Below are 7,419 nucleotides of genomic sequence, written 5' to 3' on the forward strand. Positions count from 1 at the left end.
GGTTTAATAAAGAGAATTCAATTTTAACATATATTAAAATATATTTTTGCATAAGAACAACTTATATTCTTACTGGAAAGTATACAAATAAAGTAAATATTATATTTATGCCTTTTTTCTGAGAAAAGACTTAAGATGCATTTTTTTATCATATATAAACCATAAATATGCAGCTGATTTGAATAATTACACATTTTATAAATCTGTTAAGTGAATGTTCTATTATACCAATATTATAAATTACTCTTTAAAATATGCATTTTCAATCAAATAAAAATATTTTTTTACATGAAGGGTGATTGAAACTATTTTACGAATGATTGAATCAATCATCATATATAAAATTAATAAGTCAAAAGGTCTTTATTTTCATGAATTTTTGATTTTGAACAGACATTATTATATATCATAAAACAAATCTAATGTGCAAACAATTTAGTTTTAAATATATCCCTTATAACTTTTTAAAAATTTAATTAAGGTGACATCTCTCTATTCGGAATAAATGGTACTCTAAGAAGCATCATAGCCCTACCTGAAATTTATTTTCACTTACTTTCGGAAAAAATTTTATAAACATAAATTGTATTTTTAATGGAATCAAAGCTCTTTATATTTCTAAAATTATTGTTTGAAACGACAATTAAAAATGACATGTTTCTTATTCTTTATTGCCAAAAATTCTTCCAAATTGCAACTTAAATTGATTTTCTCGATATTGTTTTCAAGATATAAAAGGTGAATTGTTGCAAGTTAAGTTTTTAATTTACAAGTAGACTGTCAAAGGAAATTATAAATTAAGTTAGCTAAGCTTTTCGATAAGAATTCGTAAAATATGACTTGATAAAACCCGGTGTATTTATACCATAAATTTTTGAAATTGATCTCAATGAAGCTATGCAAAAGATTTTATTAGAATACGCATATAAATATTTTATAAAAGGCATCTATATCTAACATATTTTACCGAAGCAAACTATCACGAATTTATTAGAAATTGATAAGAAAGTGATTAAATATTTTAATGTAATTGATTTTCTTCTCGTTTTGGATAAATTATATCACTGTGAAAATAATGACAGGTGAATTTTTATTGTTTGAAGCATTAAAATTCAAAATGATTGGGGATTTTAGGAATTAGATTTATGAAGTATACTTTTTTGCATTTTTGTCGCCATTCGAACACGTTTTACGCATGATTTTTTTCATAAATTTAGGCTAAATTTATATGTTCTGATTTTTGATATAGAAAAAATTTTAATTTAAATAAATTCATCCATCGAAGTTTGAGAACAGATGGCTGAAAATTTTTGTTTATTATTGAAATCAGCGGGAAACACAATACTTGGAAATATTATTGGGTTGGTTTTTACACTCATGGATACAATCTCATTTGGTGCACGAATTATACCTGCTCATATATTAATTGGGATGGATATAAGTACGGTCGAAGCAATGTCGATCTATATTTTTCTTTCTTCATCTATTCTAAGTCAAATTGCATTTGGAATAACAACAAAGATTAAAAGTGGAATAGTTTCAGGTTTTATAGTTGAAGCATTGCCGTTTTTTGCTACGATATTTGAAAAAATGAAGAAAAACATACCCGTGTCAGCTTTACCAAACTTAAACGTGGCATATATGTCTAATACACTTTGCTGCACTGCAATCTCGACTTTTATATACTCGTTTATGTCTTTGGTATTCGCTTTTTCTAAATTAGATGGATTGCTTACTTCCTTGCCTAAATCCGCACTCGTTGGTTGTTTTGCTGCTGTTGGAATATCTCAAATTGGAATTGCTTTTACTGGAATAGATTTTTTTCAGGTAAGTCGATCTCTTCTTTATAGCAACATAGCTCTAGTTGTGTTTACATTAATCATTGCTGGAACTGCAATATTTTTGCAAACAAAATATCCTAATGCGAATTTTCTTATTCCTCTGTATTCTTTTTCGCTTGTTGCTGTTTTTTATATATTTGCTTCAATTTATTCTGGGTTCGATTATGAATCTCTAAGGGATGGTTTTTGGCTACCTGATATAAAAATAACAGGCTATAAGGTTGCGGAATTCTATAGTTTGTTGTCATTTGCTGCAATAAGATTGGAATATATTGTTCAAAACATCTGGGAAATTATTAGTCTTTCTTTATTTTGTCTCATACAGCTACCAGTTAATCTTCCTACATTTTCAAATCATACTAAATTAAAAACAAATGTGAAGTCTGAGCTTATAACACAGGCTTTTGGAAATTTTTTAACAGCCTTTACGTTTTCCCCTACTTATTTTGTATGTTCAAATTCTATTTTTTTCTATAATGCTGGCTCTAAAACAAAGATATCTAGTGTCGTCCTAGGAATATCTATGTTATTTCTCTTTTTTGGTGGTGTCTATATAAAAAGGTATATTCCAGTTTTTATTTTGTCTTTTTTTCCGTGCTTTATAGGTCTTTCAATATTGAAAAGTACCTTATATGACTCTTATATAGAAAATGGCCATCGAAATATGATCGATTTTTCAATTATAATAATCACATGTTTGTTTTCATATTTTCTGCCAATGGTTGTGAGTTTTGCTATTGGCGTTGTTTTGAATTACATCGGTGTGTATTTAAATCTTCTTCTTGCCCAAAGATCACATGTTGATGACACAGACACCATACCTTATAGATTTCTTCAGAGTTATGAAAAAATCAAAGTGGGCAAGATTTTATATTTTCATAACATCAACAAAATTCTCTCTCAAATTCCAGGATTTTGTGAACCCGAGGAGAATCATGAAATATTGCTTGATATGAGAAGTTGCATTATGTTTGACTGGACTGCCAGGGATCTCTTGTTTGCTAAGATTAAAAATTCAAGCGCGAGAGTCACGATATTAGGGGACAAGAAAAGGTTAGGTTTAGATAAATATGTGGAGCCTTGGAATCAAAATGATATCCCAGAGAATATTTCAGAGTTAGAATTAAATTCCTTAAACTCTATTTCCTGCAATGTTTTGGCTATAAATGAAAGTGAAGAAGCTTAGCGAGCACAGTTTATTTCTAATAATAAATTTTAACAATGAAAAAAATATTAATATAGCCGAAAACATTGCCATACATACACTGTGTAGAAATTATTCCCAATAAAGTTTTACAATGAACTATATTTTCTTTTCTGATACATATAGATGTTGGAAATCTTAAAATTAAATTATTTCAGTTATAAAGTTACTTCACGCCGGTATTTACTAAATCTTTATAGCTATGGAATCATATCAAAACAAAATTTATCCGTAGTTTCTTATATTAATTAATTAAATGGATTGTTTATTCATTTTGTGTGTTTAAGAATGCATAAACACATTGTAAATCTTCATCTTTATCCTATTAATAAAAAATAATTTAAAAAATTATTATTTTTGTGTTAATTATATTGATTTTGATTTTATCATTCTGCATAACTATATTACCAGCCTAAAAAGCAAAATATATGGATATTATAAAAATTTTCTAGTCTATGCATCGCTTATTTAATTTCGATTCGTTCAAGAATCTTCTTTTATCATACAAATTCTGTGTATAAATGCATTTGGTTTGATGCTAGAAATTAATTTAAATGTCTTTTGCGATATTGTGTTGCATTATTAAACATAAATTTTGTCTTATACCCATTAAAATGCCAATTCTATTGCAGTGAATCACAATTTCCTTCTTTAATCTGATTGCTATTTATATATTAATGCAAATTTCGATTTAGGTAATGCAAATCATCATTTTTTCGTGATTAATATTTCCGATCCAATATTTGCTGTTAATTATAGCATGAAAAAAAAATAAACGAAAAAATGAAATTATAATAAATAGAATATCTGAAAACTATCAGCTTTATATCAAGCAAAGAATTGACATGATACTTATTAATAGAAGAAACATATCCACATTTTTGATATTTTTTTATTATATTTAATCTATAAATTATAAATGTTCGATTTAAAAAAAAAGTATTAGATTTTATTTTGAATCTTTTTTCTTGTAAGAAAACTTTTCAATCCTTACTAGAAAATATTAAATTATTGTTTATTTATTTCGCATCCCCTTGGCAAAATTCTTCTCTTTTATCGTTCTTCAAGAGCAAAAAATGCATAATATACTTTTCAATACCCCTGTTTAAATGTTTTGCTCTGCTTTCTTTAGAATTACCATCGCTTCATTATATCTCTATGTTATTTTTTAGGGGTTTTTTATGCTATAAATTATAGTATTTTATTGTTCTATACTTGTGAAAATATATAAAAATGTATTAATATACATGATCGATTTTTTTCAATAATAACATAAAAAAATAATGAATTTTAATGATGAAAAAGAGTGTCATAATAATAAATTGTGTACTGTGGGAATTGAATCTTCATCAACACTTATAATTTATGATTGATTTAACAGAGTTGCGAAAAAAAAATTAATTTAAAATTTTCATATTTTATGCGATCTTTTGCATTAATTAATCACAAAATATTGCACTATTATTGCTTTATACTTAATAATTAAATTTTCAACTTCGAATATACCTTCCTTGTTATAAATTAACACGAAAAGCTCGTTTCTATCTTGCTTCACAATAGACTTAAATGTAGGTGGTGAAGCTTCGTATATACGAAAATCACTACATTTTTTTTTAGCATTGAGGAAATAATCCTGTCTACATCTAATAGAGGATAATTATAAATTCAAAATTTTTATTTTATTTTAAATTATAATCATGGTGTATTTATAGTATTTTAAATGTATTTTAAGCAATTTTATTAGCACATTCATTGCAAATTATCTTCTAAAAATATTATTATGGTGGTTAAAAGATGACAATTTATATAACGAGAATTAGGCCTCTTTTATAATCTAATTCATATTTTACAAAATAAAATTTCTGAATTTTATTCAACAGCACGATAAGTGTATTCGACTATTCCTTTAGCTAAAGAAACTGGAAAATCTTTTTCTGGGGTAACGACTGAAAAAAAGATTTAACCATGTCAAAAGTGTGTTTTTTTGTCAATTATGGTGTTTGCGGTGGCTTTATGTAAAATATCTTATGTTCAATCAAAATTAATATCTCTTGAGTTTTTGAACGAGCTATACGACAATATATAAATTATACCTTAAATGTAGATTCCGTAAAAGGTTAAACGGCAAAAATTTACAAAAAATATGACTCCACTGTGTGAAAAATCTAAAAACAAAAATTTTGGAATTCTATATTTCTATAAATTATAACTTACGCACAAAAAAATATATTTATGTAGTTTGAATTTAACGTTTCATTATGATCAGCTGAAATTCAATAGTTGCTATTTTTCTATCGGTTTTTTATGGTAAAATTTAAACAATTTTAAGAGTTTTCATGCCCTCTTCTCAAAGAAATTATAATCAATAAGGTGATTTCTTTACCGTTTTCCCGATTTAGAAAAATTATCCCTAAAACCTTGTTTTTTCACAATATAACATGTAAAATATATATTAATTTTCTGTGAAATTTAGCCAGTTAATTTCGATGTTGCGCACACTATAAAATTATATTTGTATTAATATATTTTTTTGAAAGCAAATTCATTATACATTCATAAAATAATGTGAGCAGTTATTAATTTTTCTAAAACGCTAGATAAAAGACATATTACAAAAAGACCATCTTCTGAGAACATACTTTGAGCTCTCGATCGTGTCTGACAGGAATTATGACAAATAAAAAATACGAATATATATTTAGTTATAGTGAAATGGTATTTTTTTTTTATTAATATCTGAAAGAACTATGTATTTCAACTATTTAGAAATTTATTAGAGATTTATTCTTCGGAACTTAAGAAATCGCGTCATTAAAATGTCTTTAAGATATTAAGATCAGAAATTCTATATCTTTCAAGCGAATTATCTTTTAGTCAAAAGTATGGGTCATCATAAGCACTGTTTAAAATTGAAATATTTAAAAATATTTATTATGGCGTGTATATTTGTTAAAAAATGCTAAAATTCAGCAAATATTTTAAATTTTATATTTCTTGTCATATTTTTGTTATTTATTATGTTTTTAGCTATTTCAATTTATATTATAAACATAGTTTACATATAATTTCGGGCGTCGATGCGAAGTTTTGTAATCAAATTCTGCACTATAAAAATTAAGTTTTTCTAATGATCTATTTAGTGTTTTGTTTTAAATCATTATAGGGTCATGATTTTTCATTGCAAATATTATGCTAGGTTAATCCTTTTGGTAATCTTTTTTTTTTATCATTGTAGTCTATATCTCTAAATCGATAGTGATCTACCCGAAAGCAAATTTTTTTAAATACTTATTTTGTGTTTTTTGTTATATATCTTAGTTCCATCCACCAATAACAGTTTTTAGGATCAAAATTTATGATATATGTGGTTCTATCTTCTTCATTAAACCTTTTACTCTTAAAATGTTTTTATTTTTAAATTCTTTAAATACTGTTTCTGAAGTCACCTGATTGTAAATATAAGTCTTGATTATAGCAATTCGTCTGGTTTTTTAGATTTCAAGTATCATCACTTATAAACACTATAATTATTGATAAAGAAAGAAAATTTCGCTCTTTCGAATAAAAATATTTGGAAAAAAAATTAGTTCTTTGCGTGAAATACGATTTTTTTTGTGATGATGAGATTATAATAGATCTTTCTATAAATATATTGTGTATAATTGTTTATATTTATGTTTGCATAATATAAATATAATTCCCATTAGAATAATGTTGGGGATTCATATGGAAAAAATCAAATACTTAATTACATTTTAATTGTTAGAAATCATTATTAGTTAAAATAGAAAAAATAGCATATGCTATAATTTTCTGGTATTGTTTTGACCTTGATGGATTCGAACACTCGCTTGGATATTCTAAAGAATAATAAATATCAAAAAAAATTATTCTTTAAATTATATTTTATTGTATTTCAGGCCGCAATTTAGATGCTAAATTATGCAGGTCAACATATATAATATATGCAGTTATGTATGTATTCTAGTTGTTTGTTTTTATTACATCTCTTATTTTGATTGAATTTTTAACTGCAATAAATATCATAATAAAAGTCATTAAATCTAATTAATTTAGAAATGTTTGAATTAGGATGTTTGATTCTTACAAGTCTCATTTTTTTTATGGATTCCTTCACGACTATGATACATATCATATGTCAACTTAATTTTGAGCTTTTATGCTATGGCATTTATTTTTTCAAAATATAAAAATTCCCTAATTTATACATGAATATTTATGATTTTAAAATTTACTGTATTCATTTATAGTGGTTTGCAATTCTGTTAATAAATAAATTTAGCTACGACTCTACTCATATTTCTAATAAATAAGATCTATCCAGCTCATTATTTGCCGTAAAAATAATGCATG

The sequence above is a fragment of the Rhyacophila brunnea genome, unplaced genomic scaffold (assembly GCF_057557595.1).
Source record: "Rhyacophila brunnea isolate RB1 unplaced genomic scaffold, BYU_Rbru_1.0 scaffold_62, whole genome shotgun sequence".
Taxonomy (NCBI): domain Eukaryota; kingdom Metazoa; phylum Arthropoda; class Insecta; order Trichoptera; family Rhyacophilidae; genus Rhyacophila; species Rhyacophila brunnea.